The 15000-nt window shown below is 42.0% G+C and overlaps 1 protein-coding gene across 4 annotated transcripts in view; it reads right to left on the minus strand.

Moving 5' to 3' along the window:
• LOC117771313 (transcription factor 4-like) overlaps positions 1-15000 on the minus strand; it is a 157613-nt gene that overhangs the window by 86116 nt on the left and 56497 nt on the right. The gene's annotated exons all lie outside the window — the stretch shown is intronic.

The raw sequence follows: 15000 nt of genomic DNA on the forward strand, positions 1-15000 counted from the left end.
GCTTATCATGACGATGAGGTATTAACGTCATACAATCGTTCATTTGTTCTCCATTAACAACATTAAGAGAAACAAATGATCATTTGATTATTGATCATTATGTGATTGATTTTCTCAGCGACATTCACGTTCCAATGAAATAAAAACAACAGTAACAATTATGATTCTTTTATTCACTCAGTGGTGACGTATTTTACTGAAATATTTAAATTCTTCCTGTGTTCATTTAAAGAATCGTTCATTTACACTTTGTCTGGGAAACACAGTAAAAGATCTTCAGTGGAAAACAGCCAAAGCCGGTCTTTACAGTGTGTGTGTGTGTGTGTGTGTGTGTGTGTGTGTGTGTGTGTGTGTGTGTGTGTGTGTGTGTGTGTGTGTGTGTGTGTGTGTGTGTGTGTGTGTGTGTGTGTGTGTGTGTGTGTGTCTGTGTGTGTGTGTGTTTTCTCCCAGCACAACAGAACTGACAGCTGCGATGCCTGCAATGCACAGATCCATACACACAAAGGAGCTCTTTATGTTACAGTATCACAAACACTTTCATCCTCCACTTTCTTTTAGGTGCAGATTCGTTCACGCTACATGTTCAGAACCAAACAAACCGAATGTGAGACGAGGTTTTACGATCTTTACAAACACATGGGGGAGAAGAAAAAGCTACAGATCGCAGCTGAGGCTGGAGAACGATTCCACGTTCAGGCGTCTCTCGTTTCTCCAACTGAGGGAAGAGAGAAATCCCCAAATTCCTACAGGTGATGTAGGAGAGAAAATCCACCTGGTGATACATCTGCATCGAGCCTCTGAAGGTTCCTCACGTGACACATTATTCTACTCTGTCCTCTCTAAGGTGTATTTGTTACTACTTAAAATCTACATTGTCCAGTTCTACATCCTGTGTCGTCTTTACAGTGGCCTCAGAGAACTCTGACACTTCGAGTTCATGTCTGAAAACAGCTTTAACTGTTAAAGCAGATTTTGTTTGATTTTAAATACACAAACAAACTGGTTTTATATGAGCTTCTTCTTCCTATTTATAGTTTTTCCTCCTGAACAACCTGCAGCACAATCTGATACACCCTTGATGGCTGAGAGAAGAAACACGAGTCCAGACGTCTTCACCTGCACAAATGTCTTTACAGGACGTCTTTGGTCAAACGTGTTTCAACGCGCGTCTCTTTAAACAGAGGCCAAGAGCTGATCAGCGCACGAGAGGAAGGTGAAGCGTCGCTGGCAGGTAAGCGACCGATCCAGCGCGTCTGGCAGTGAAGAAGGTGTCTGATGAATTTAGAAGATGTAGCGGCCGCTGCTCCGCGTAGACAACAAAGCTAATTTCCTCTCCAACTTCTGAGCAGGCTCGTCTCCTCCTCCGGCTCCGAGCCGCTCCGATGCCTATTTTTACCACACAGACTTTCGTTTGGGATAAAACCTTAAATCTTCAGCCAGTCTAAATATCAAACCACGGTTAGTGTGTAATTACATTCTGCGGTCGCAGCAGCCGTACGAGATGAAGTGGACGGGGGGTGGGGTGGGGGGGGGGTTCACAGCGAGCGAATGTGGAGGAAAATGAAGCGTGTACGTGGTGAAGGGTTTGAATCAGGCGTGTATAGACCAGCACTGTATACATGCCAACATGGTAGTCGATGCAGAAGAGGCTGATAATTACAGGCGTACAGAACGGGAATGTGGTCGACCGTGAGTGTGTGTGTGTGTGTGTGTGTGTGTGTGTGTGTGTGTGTGTGTGTGTGTGTGTGACCAATACAGCGGCCTCGGCTACAGCTACGACTGATGCCAGCTGGACCGGTTTGGCACGTATACAAAGACTCCCACACACACACACACTCTCACACTCTCACACACACACACACACACACACACACACAAAGTCGTGGAAATCATTGGCACAGATGCCCCCATATACACACACACACACACTCGCTGACGTGTAAATGTGTATATATATGGGTGTGTGTGTGTGTGTTTGTGTGTATAAATGTATTTTTGCATGCTACCAAAATACATCCATGCACTTAAAATGATCTGGGACCGTACATGCACACATGCAAGTAGAAACACACATTCTACACACACACACACACACACACACACACACACACACACACACACACACACACACACACACATTTAGAAGTGACACTGTCATTGGTCACTTGAATCCACCTCCGCAAATGACCTCATCCTGCAACCAATCCAAAATCTCTCAGCCGTCGCAAAATTAAAATGTTCTGATCAAAGGTCTTAGATATGGACTGAACGTTGTAATCGACACAAATGGTTGAATAAGACTCAAACTAAATATTATCCACTTTTGTTTTATTATTTTAAATGTGTGTCAAAAGATGAATGTGCTTTTTTTTAGAGGTTTTTCCATTTAAATGTAAAAAACACATGCACACGTACACGTACACATACACATACACATACACGTACATGTACACATACACATACACGTACATGTACACGTACACATCTGTTTTTCATCGCACAAGTTCACGTACTTATCAAATATGATTTTAAAATACTTTGAATGGATCTAGTTTCTGCAGTGATTATAGGAAATAGAAGAGAAACGTGATCAGGTTCAGTTTTTGTGTTGACAGAGAAAAACAGGCCTCGGTCATTTTGGATCCTATGTGTTCACGGGTTCGATTCCCGCTTCCCCACCTCAGCTTTGACAGGAGTAGATTTAATGTGTCGTTCACGTGCACGCGCACCGATCAGCCGCTCGAACCCGTCACCACATGACTTCCATCTGGATGTGGAAACGGCTTCTTGAAATGGAGGCGAGCCAACATTCACAGGAGGTCGAAAATATAAACGTACAACTGTGTGTTGACCTACGTCTGTGTCACACACACACACACACACACACACACACACACACACACACACACACACACACACACACACACACACACACTCTTATTGTTTATTTTCTTATAAAATATTTAGTTTGTCCTAATTTGAACAAAGGAAGTTGTTGCTTCAAGGTCTTTTAAAGTAAGATAGTAGATGATGTAAGAATATAGAGAAATGAAAAGACAGTTATAATATTCATTAGAAATGTATTCTGTTAATAAATTAAATCCTATATAATTATGTTGTGGATATTTTGCTGTTAGATGTTTAACTGAATAATTGAGCTTATGTATATATATGTAGAAAAAGAACTCAAATAATGAAATATTTGAGATGTAAATTAAGAATATATTTAAACTTTCGGAAGGTGGGAAACATGATGGCAGTATATAATTTTAGTATTTAAATTGTTTGTATTTTCTCCACATTTGTTAAGCACAAATGTATTCATGTTAGATTAAAAACCAAAATATAAATTGTAAGATGTTTGCATGAATAATTATTTTATTATATGATTTAAGTTGTTTAAAATAATAATACAAATAAATAATTTAGTTTAATGATTTGAGGTTTGAACAACTGCACAAAGTCACTTCTCTGTGTTTGACCTTTCGTCGTCTCTGCAGCCGAACTCGTGTTCGACACACAAACCAAAAGATCTCGGGTTTTTAAACTGCTGCTACACAACGAGGAGGAAACAACAAGCAGGAGGGAAACAAAGCAGCAGAGGGTCAGCCACCCTGTCACAGACACACACACACACACACAGACACACACACACACACACACACACACACACACACACACACACACACACACACACACACACACACACACACAGGAACCACAGTCAACTACTGGAGCTAGATTATTGATTTAAAAGAAATAGAAGTCAGAACAAAATATGTCCAAATAAAAATCCTTTTAAATCTTGTTAAAATGGATTATTCTCAATTACTGTATGAGCACATAACTGAGTTTATGTGTTTCCAGCAGATGAAGGACCTGCTGTGGTTTATTTTACACATTTACAAAACACCAAATCTAAATAATATCAGGAGAAAATATAAAATCAGATCGTTTTCTCATGTAAAAATCATTAATCTGCCTCATTCTGCTTTTGTCTTGATGAAACCCAGTGAAGTAAACTGACACCTCTGGATTGGGACGTTTAGTAAAGATCACACTATCGTCGGTTATCTGATCTAAACTCTCAATATTTTCACTAATTTAATCCCAAATCCACATAATGGCACATGATGCAGAGAAGAACGTTGATCTAAATGAAGAACATGTGAAGTGACAGTCGTCCAGCTCCCGTCTGCTTTGTTCTCTTCTCCGATGCTACTCGACTGCTTTGGATCAAATCCCAGCGGAACCTGCTCCCCCGTCCTCCTCCCCACTCTCCACAATAAAAGCCCTTCAAGAGTAATCTGAGTTCATCAACCTCACAAGTCTCTTACAAGTCGCTTTTTGATCCAATATCAGATTAACTTGATCTGAATATCACTGGATCTGAGGCCCTGAATCAAGGGTTTTCAACATCAGACCTGTTTCGTTAAAGGGACATTTAACCACAAACAGACTCAGAAACTCTCCTTTAAAGGGGTTTTGAACAGTGACGCTGCCGTCAGGTGACTCTCACTTCTGGGAATTCTTCAGAAAGTTCTCAAACCAGGACAGAGGGTTCGTCTGCATCATGATCTTCTACTTTAGAATCGTCTCTAGAATCCAGGCTGTTTGTAGAAACCTCAAACGCTGATGAGCTCAGCTTCAGCTTCGTGACAGAACCCTGCTGTTCCAACGAGGAACCTCCTCCTCATCAGGAGACTCACTGACACACCCGCTCTGATTGGATGATACTTACAGGAAGTCACACACAAACATGATGAGAAACCTCGACACGTTCCTGGAAAACCTTTGTGTTCTCGAATCGTGAGTCAACCCAACATTTAGGTGTTTCCTTCATGAACGGATCTCAAACCACGACAGAACGAGGTTCTTCACCAAAGATCATTAAAAAGACAAGAAGTTCCTCTTCTCTACAAACCTGGAGAAAAATATCCAAGTCTCTCGTGTTTCTATGACGTTAACAAACATCTAAGCTCCAGCAGCAGTGAGCAGCTTTGTCCACTCGAGTGTTTTAGCTCTGTGACGTCATGTGACCGTTCACTGACACTGGACATATGCGTAGTTACAGAAAATCCTTTAAACGAGGAACAGCGATGAAAAGTAAGAGCAGCTGATTCTTTACGTTGAGGTGGTTGTCCGACAGCTCAGCCCCAGAGTTTTCAAACTACGATGGGGCTGAGCTGTGGTTTCAACGTTCCCAGTTCGAGACGTAGTGTGGACAGGAGGCGTAACCATAGCAACAGCGATGTGTTTTACAACTAAACTGAAGTAGCGTGTGTTTGGCCCTAAAACTGTTTCCCTCGGCACTGAGATATAAAACCTATTGAACATAAGGAAATATTTCAGATACTTGTATTTCATTTAACTTTAATGCAAATATGGGAATTTGCTTAATGTAGCAAATTTGTGAATGTCTAGAGAATGAGCACAGACATCTTATTATTGATTATTGATATTTTTGATACGTTAATAACCTAAAGCAAAGTGTAAAGTAGGAGAACAGAGTTAGAATCCGACGTGAGGTCACTGCTGCTTCACCTTGTGCAGCCTGACTCTAAATCTTCCCTCTTTATCTCCTCTCTCAGCAAAGGAGCTAAAAAAAGCCTCAAACCGATCGAAACACAAACACTGGACTGTCTCAGATCTCAAAGGGACCTCGGCTCTGTTTCCGCCAATATCAACATTTCTCTGAGGAACCCCCGCGGTGACATTTTTCCCAGACGACGAACCTGAAGAGGCTCATTGGATGAGAGGAGGACCCCCGGACCAAGCGGCGCTCGTTAGAGCGAGCCGGCTGCGGGGGCACAAAAGGTGGAGGAGGGGAGGTCAGCCCACTCCGCTGTGTGCAGCCCATAGAGAAGTCGCTGAGCCAGGAGGAGCAAATCTGTGCTAATCCACGACACCGAGAGACGGAGGGAAACACAAATCAGCTCCATTACCAGCTCCCACGAACGCTCGGCTACACGCTTATTATTACACAATTTAAAATCTGATTCAAGGTGGAAGAGTCCACAGAACACGAGACAGTTTGAAAAACAGATTATCAGAATTAGGAGCAGATTTAAATTCATTTTTTTAAACACAACTGTGTTTCAGGAAAATCAAAATATTGATGTGTGACGAAAAAGGGATAAATGTAAATTTCTGTGTGATCATTATTTCAACTTTCGGCTTCTAACGTAAATATATATACAGCTTGAAATGAACATATGTAATGTTTTAAAATGAGTGTGAATATTCACCAACACTTCTCATTCTATAAAATGACTTTGTTCCAAAACTGAAACAAGTGTTCGGACAAATAAATTAAAGAATTAATAAATAAATCATGAATTTCCCAAATCAAGGATAGACCTTCACTCTAGGTGAATTTATCACATGGGATAAATATGTAAAAAATATCATTATATTACATATTTTCAGATAGTTCATATGTGAAATGCAAGATGTCCCTTTTTAAAACATCAGTGCACTTGTAATCTAATATTTCATATAAAGTTCCACATAGAATCAAAACCTCCAGAATCACGAGAATAAAGATAAATTATCACAAATTAAAATTAAAGTTTAGCAACATGATTCCAATCAATCAACACAAACACACATAATATAGAACATGTAAATATAGATGCATCAAAAGGTTTTAAATGAGGTTGAGAATATTTGTGAAATAACCTGTAAATATTCCCACTGGATTTTACTTAATTATCACCAAACTGAAATAGTGATTTCATCTAATTTTCAGCATCACATCTGTGAAACAGTTTCATCCACTGGAATCGTTCCTTCCTTTGTTTGTGTTCTTCCTCCTGGATTCAGCCCAGATGTTCTTTAAACCCTGAAGCTCATCGAACCCCTTAAATTCAACAGAACTCATCTCAACCAACTCATTTCCTGTCTTTGTGGACATTTAATTATTATTTAGTGCTAAAAACACGACTGGAGAAAAACCCACACGGAGCAACTGAAGCCTTTGAGTCAAGTTTTCTCTCTGCCTGTTTTCTCTCAGGTGTTTGAGCCTGGACGTGTCGGACGAACACTAGAGAACAAGCTGCAGAATCTGTCCCGTGTCCGCGTGGGGTTGGACGAAGGCCAGAGACACAAACCTGACGCCTGTGTCTCTCTCTCTCTCTCTCCGTCCCCTCAACCACCAGCTCCTCTTAATACGTCACCTCCTCTCTGGTTCTGTGACGAGTGTCTGGAGCTCGATGCTGACACGAGACTCGGCGGCTCAATAAAGCATCAGAGAGAGAAACACGCCGTCCAGAGACTGAAGACCACTTCGTACGTCTCGCTCCTCCGAGTCCGGAGACACTGACACCTGCACACGTTCATCTCATGTTTGTCTGTTGCACTTTTAGCAGAATTTACCAAAACTGATTTTATTCAAACATAATGTGAGGGAGGAGAACGGGCCGGGAAATAAGTCAGGAGAGGATTTGTTTATGTGGATGATAAATATCAGATATCTGAGTGACTGAACTGAAGTGAGTGTCGGGCCTCGACGGAGAAATGAACTCTACACATTAATTCTTTCATCGTAGAGTTCGAGACAGACGGATTTTAAAAGTCAACAGTCGACATTTGTTCAGCAGACACACGATCAACACACGTCTTTGACACGTGGACGTGGACGAGGAGTAAAAAGCCGACTGATTCATTGCTTGGCCGATAAAATACAGATTATTTTTAATTAAAATGTTCTTAATTCAAATTCTATATATTTGGTTTTATTAGTTTTTTTCTATTTATTTATAGTTATTAATAATAAAGTTTATGGTTAAAATGTAAAATCACATTTCGGCCTCCGGTAGTGACAGAGAGGAAGAATCTATTTAACATTAATAAGAAACATCTTCTAATCAATACAAGGCAAGTGTGTATTTTCTTCATCAATTAGATCTTCCAGGTTAATTTTGATCTTAATTAGTTTATTAAAGTTTCATTACAACAAAGTGATGAGAGGAGGAATCAGAGGAAGAGAGTGAAGAAGAAAGGAAAGACGTGAAAATAGAGAAAAGTAGAAGAAGAGGAAAACAGAAGAGACAAAGAAATAAGAGAAAAGAGCAAACGAGAGAAGAGGAAGAAAGAAAAATATCATATTTGAGGTTTTAATGTTTTAACTCAGATTGAGATGATTCAAAAATAAAATGATTGAGATGGATTTCATTAATCACTTCGTCTCTTTCACTTCTTTATTTAATTGCTTTTCAATATGTCCTTTCTTGACGTGTTTTCTTTGAGTCAGTTTCTTTTCATAATTCCATTTGTTTGGCGTTTATTATTTTAATCCTGATGCTGTTCTTATTTCTCCTTTTTAATTTTGTGTCAGTCGCCTCGGGGTCACTGACGACGTCTAGACACTTTGTGCTGGATGGATTCCACCCGTCACGTTGAGGCGTATTAAACCCTGACAGTTCATCAGTTAATCCTGACACTGAGATCTTTTCTTGTTTACTCATTCATGGATTCATCACTTTATTGTGTTGTCTTCAGATCCTACATGAGGGACAAGGAATGACACAAAAGATGAAGATGTTTGAAGACGTTTGTTTGTCCATCGATTTATCCCGACTGGGATTTTTTTAATTTTAACTGAATCTATTATCATTGTTTTGTTTTTATTTCTCAGACTCGTGCGAACAGAAGCAGAAAGGTGACGTGAGATGTTATCTTATTGACCGTCGTCTCTTCAGATTCATCAGGACGAGGGACACGAGGAGAGGGAGTTGTACGAGGATTAACTTTCGACGTATTCGACACGTCTTCCCGCGCCTGAAAGGACAGTCTCAGAAGACGAGATCTCCTCTGACATCCATATAATGAGTCCATTTTAATAAACTATGTGACTAATAGTGCGATTTGACGAGGACGGCGAGATGACGAGAAGAAAGAGACGAGAGAGGGGAGAAAACGGGGAGGGGAGGAAGATGGATAGAAAAAGGGGTAAACTCCCTCTTCCTGCATGCTGTGTGTGTGTGTGTGTGTGTGTGTGTGTGTGTGTGTGTGTGTGTGTGTGTGTGTGTGTGTGTGTGTGTGTGCGTGTGTGTGTGTGCGCGTGTGTGTGCATGTGTGTGTGCGTGTGTGTGTGTGTGATGGGGGAGGGTTGGACGGTGCAGACATGAATCATTCTGAGTGATTCAAGCGTTTCCATGACACCGCCGGGCACCGGTCCAGAAGTTTCGACAAAGTCTTAAAGGTACTGACACACACACACACACGCACACGCACACACACACACACACACACACACACGCACACAATGAAATAATCCAGCCAGTGCAGAATATGAAATAATCTATATATTTATTCATTCCATTGTCTGTACGTGTAAAGCGTAACATTTTTTGGGATCAACGTTAATTTAACAGACGATGGTCGATGACTAACTGTCGTGTGTCCCCCCCACCCCCCACCCCCCCACTCTCCCAATCCCAGCAGGCATTGATTTCTTGGCACCGGAGCGAGTGAATACATCAAACAACAGATGAACGTATACGAGCGACGGGGACGACTCGAGAGACGACGCATCCAGCTCACATCTGTCGGCTTCTACCTTCAGCCATATCCGAGCGGATCACACTGACTGGACCAGAACTTCTGTGTTTTTATTCCTTCTCAGTTTGATTCCGTTTCATTTCTACACCTGGAAAGTGTCTTTAATTTAGTTTTAATATCGTGGAAATGAATCAGAAACATTAATATACACAGCACATCTGTTTATTATATCTCGTAGACAGTGTGTTATTTTATTTATTTTTTTCAAAAATGAACCAATGTTCTCTTATTGTCTACAATAAAAACTATATATTTGGGTTTTAGAATTGACTTAAAGTCAAACAGATAATGTTTTACTTTAAAATCCTGGATTAAGAAGATATGAATTGACTATTAAAGGGCCTTGATACTGCAGCTCTACACTGACAAGATGGCAGCTTTCGTATCCGAGATGCTCTGGCTTCAGTGTGCAAATAAAAGTTGAATATGTATATATATATATATTCAACTTTATACAGTATATAATGTAGAAAGCTGCATTCTCTGTGTCCTGCCCACACTGGCTTATAGAAGAACAAATACCCATGTTTCAGTGGTGAAACAACGTTTGTCTCAAAAGAACCTAAATTGCGACACAAACTCAACAATCTGAGGAAAACTTTCTTTTCCCAGAATCCAAAAACAACATCTGTCTGAAACAGAAAACACACAAGTCCAGTGTTTTAAAACCAGAGGACACATTTCATATTTATTTCATGAGCAACAGAGTTTTCATCCTCATCTGTGGAACCGATAAAAACCACCTTGTCTCCAGAAGTAACGATGCTAATGCTAATGTCCCTGAACATTAACCTGTGAGGACGATCTCCAGCTGAATCTCTGTGGTGAGACACCGGAGAAGAGACGGAATATAGAAAGTCATAGCTCAATAAGTAAAACACTTAAAGGAGACGTACAGTGAAATGTTCACGTGCTCTAATGTTCAGAAAACTCATCACTGTCCTCAGACTGTCCATCGCTGCTGCTCCTCTGTTCAGCCTCTGTCTCAAACTCTTGGTTTTAGCTCCTGTCTCTTTAAGACCCCCCCTCCCGATAAAGCCCACTCTGCTCTGATTGGTCAACCTCTCCAAGCAACATGTAGTAACTCTCGGCCTTCGCTCTCACAAGTCAGACTCACTGCTAACCGGGTTATATGCAAATTAGCTTTTGCAAAACTTTTACATTCACAAAAAAAAACTTAATAACACACAAGAGGAAAGAAACAGATTTAAACTCAAGGAATAAAAGTTTTTGATCTCAGAGAATCTATGAGAACAACTTGGATTATTTTATTCTCCAGGACTCGACATGTGAACGTCAGCGACTGAAGCTGCACACGGGTTAAAATTCAGCAGCAGCCATGACACTTGTTCCCTGTTCATGTGAATGAGAGCCATAGAACAGCCCCCCCCCCCCTTCCCTCCCTCATTACCAAACAGCCTTCATTATCCATCCAACCCCCCCCCCCCACCACCACCACCATCCCATCACACACACACACTCATTCACCCCTCCTCCACCCTGGAATCAATAGACAAACAACACAAACAACAACGAGGCGACAAACCGAGCGACCACCGAACCGGCAGGATTCAACCGGGTTTCAAATTAATATTAAAAAACATCGGCGTGTGCGTTCGTAACATTGTTAAAAATAAAATAAAAACTAAATACTGTTCAGAGAATCTTTGAATCATGAAATTACTTTAGTTGATTTGAGAGTAAAATTTTATTTGACTTCAATTTCAACATTTTCGTTCACGAAGCTTCGGTTTTCGGGAGAATGAAATGTCGTCGGTTTGTGTACGTGGCGTGCGCGCGTGTGTCGCGTGTGTTTTTCCTACATGTGTGTGTGTGTGTGTTGGTCTCAGACAAAACAGGGCTGCTGAAATGCAGCAGGCACTGCAGACTTTTGTTGGCTGGCTGACAGCGTCGAGTCGGTGCCAAGCCCCGACGGCGGAAACGACTAAAAGACGCATAAGGCTGGCATTAGAGCCCCAAATCTCCTCTCCCCCCCCCCCCATCCCTCCTTCTCCTTTCTCCTTCTCTTCTCTCGCTCCGTGGCACGGCGTTTACTTTGGTCGGGGTCTGACTCGATTTGGCACCATTCACATCCATCCGTGAATTTATCAATCTGTCTTTATTTCGCTCTGATCTGACGGGAGTGTGTGTGGGGGGGGGGGGCAGGAAAACATGGCACCTGAAGCGCTGCAGGAGGTTTTAGGTAAACTGCCGATTTGACGAGCTTTCCTTTTTTCTCGTTTTGGACATCACCTGGCTCCTGTCTCCAGTTCAATCCCCCCCCCCCCACCGCGTCTTCCTTTCACAAGTGTCTCCGAATGAGAATTTGGGAGGATTTGATTCTTTCCAGGGTTTATTTTGTTCCCCTCCGTATCTGCTGCCTTTGTCTTAAGGATTTTCGGGCAGCGTTTCCACAAATACCTCGGACACAATAGCATCTGGAGTTACATGCACGAGGCACTGAGCCCGTGTTCCTTCTAAAACCTAAAACAAACAAGGAAACAACATACTCCCAATTATGCTCCCAAGACAATAAAACACAGCAAAGAGAAAAGAAACCCCTCCTGTAAACGTGCAGGATTACCTCCAACTACAAGCCAGGCTCCGTGTTTGGAGTCTATTATTGATGCAACAATATTTAGCTGCAGAGGAAACAAAAGGCGCGAATGCTCCAGTTGTGGCTGCAAATTGTGTTGTATTGTGGGGCCGACAGATGACGACTGCTAATGTTGAATTAAAAAGGATCTTAGACGTGGATTTAACACGTTCGCTCTTGTCTTCGGGGTTCGAGATGGAAAGTGAACGACGCGGGGAGACAAAGAGAGAGTTAGAACGAGAGAAAAGGTGTGAAATTCTGAATTAGCGGCACAATATGGACGTATTAAAGTGCAGCACAATGAGCGGTGAGAGCGTCGTGGCAGGGTGTTGTTCACCGAAGACACAACGTTCAGACTCACAAGGTTTCCATGTGTCAAACAGGAAGAAAGTGAAGGTTTCACACCTACACGGCTCATTCTCATCATTTAAAAATACATGCACGTTCTTCCTGACCCTCTTTCTCTTCAGGGAAACACTCAGATATATTAAAATATCACCTATGTTCATGTGAAGATGTTTTTGTGCTTCCATTATTCACAGGCCTTTAGCAGAGTTATCACATGTCTGAGCCAAACGTTCCGTCTACTGCTATTTACAGGACCAGCTCGGCTTTGAGTCGGTGAATGGAACGAGGAGATGTTTCATAAAAACAATAGCTGCAAAAACTACATTGATCGTGCACATTAAACTTCTGAACCTCAAAACCCTCAGAGGAATATGAACCAAATGTTTTATTTAAAAAACTGAGAAGTCAGAATCTGTAAAAACTGAAATAATCATCAAATGTTCAACTTTCCATTGGTTCTTGAACAAACCATCAGGAGAAAGAAACAAATCTAAGCTGAAAAATTCAAAAATCATTTGTTCTACACGTCTCATTTACGTATTATTTATTTTGAATGTTAGGTTGTTAATAGCAATAATGTTAATAATGTAAATACCATAATTCTAACCAATTCAAGCCTTAAAGAGAATAAACTGTCTCTCTCTCTCTCTGTGGGAGGAGGGTGGGTGGGGGGGCGACCCCGGGGAGATGGATGATGGGTCAGGTGCCGTCAGACTCGAGGGGTCACGGGGTCACGGGGTCAGAGGATTCTGGGGTTCAGCATCACACTCTGACTTCCTGCTGTCACCGTCATGGCTGACGTCTCCGATCCTTCCTGCTCCTCTTCCTCCTTCTCTCCGTTTCATTCCCTCTATTCAAACTTCTCCTCTTCCATCCAGATTTTTTATTGTACATGAAAGCTTTTTAATATCACGTCCAATTTGTGTGTTCCTTCCATTACTGTACGTCTGGCGCGAGCGGAGCGGAGGAGATAAGCGGCCGCGGTCGCCCTGCGGCCACAGAAACTTAATCTGAGGTTTTAGAGAATAAGAAATATTTCCTGCTGATATGTTGATTACTTTAAAAACCTAAATATAAAATCTTAATAATCTTAATAAGTAATGTTGCTTTTTTTGTTTCATACAGGAAGTAACTACAGATATTTGCTTATCTGTGTTTAAGTCGGTTTTGTTCAGGTCCAATGTTTACGACCCTTAACCTCCTGAGAACTAAATAAAGCATTTCTTTCCATCACATCTTCTCCTCCTCCCCCATTTCTCTCCTTCCATCAGTGACAGACCTCCTCCTCCCCTCCTTCCCCCCCCCCCCCCTCCACCCAACTTAATACCTGTATTTAGACAAAAAACACAGCGTTTGAACACCTGGCGTAATATGAGGGGTAACCTATAGCTGCGGGTCTGAGCGCCGCGTCACATCGCCGATACGCTCCGTGTGATTTCAGCTCGACCACCTGGCTGCGGAATAATGACATATCTGCTCCCACACGCTGCTCGGGAGCCGGTGATCAGAGCGGCTTCATCACAGCGGGGCAGACCCCACCTGACATCGCTCAGAGAGGAGGGCGGAAACAGACGGACAGCAGGAGAAAGGACGGGGACGGAGGAGGGAGGAGAGACGAGCCATCTGAGCGCCTACGTACAGAAACCTGAGAGATTGATGCCGCTGTCAGCGCCTCCCTCAACAAAACGTTTAAAAAGTTCATGTTCAAATCAGATGTAATAACGATTAGATTTAAAATGTAGAGTGATTAGGCCTTATTAAGGATAACTCTAAATAAGAGTGTGTGAATAATAGATATACACACATAAATAAAACCAATAGATCGGCAAAGACATGACGAAGAAATGTAATTGAGGTTTGATGTTTTACAGTTTAAACTTATATATAAGTATGAATAAAAAGAAAATACAAATACAAGCAAATATATAGAACTTGAATTTAGAAAATAAATATGATTGTTTATGTAACAGATATGCAAATCTATTCTGCATCGATGAACAACAGACGTATCGAACTACTGAACTAACAACTGGTTTCCAAATAACTATCGGAATTTTTCATACGCTGCCTTGCTCCACCTCCTGAGGCAGAGCAGGATTTGAGCGGGTCACTCTGGCAGATTCGGGGCAGTGGTGTTTTCACTTCTTTGTCAGCTCTGTTCTCATTCAGCGTTTGCCAGCACGGACTCTGCCCGCTGCTTTCACGTGGCACTGCCCGGCAAGCGTGGGAACAAGAAATGGGGGAAAGCCACCACTTTACCCTCGTCTGCTGCCATGGCAACCGACCAACGGTCAGGTCGTTAAGACGCTGGCACACAGGGGAAGTTTGAGACCCCACTCTTTTATTTGTTAGCCTCGTTCTCTTCACTCTGGTGCTCCTCCGTCACACGTCCTCCAACCCACAGAACCACGCCAGTAACGGTTCCTACCTTCGGGTACGACACTGAACCAACGACAGGTGCACCGTACCTTTGTCGCCATGGTAACAGTAAT

Source organism: Hippoglossus hippoglossus, chromosome 12 (genome assembly GCF_009819705.1).
Source record: "Hippoglossus hippoglossus isolate fHipHip1 chromosome 12, fHipHip1.pri, whole genome shotgun sequence".
Taxonomy (NCBI): domain Eukaryota; kingdom Metazoa; phylum Chordata; class Actinopteri; order Pleuronectiformes; family Pleuronectidae; genus Hippoglossus; species Hippoglossus hippoglossus.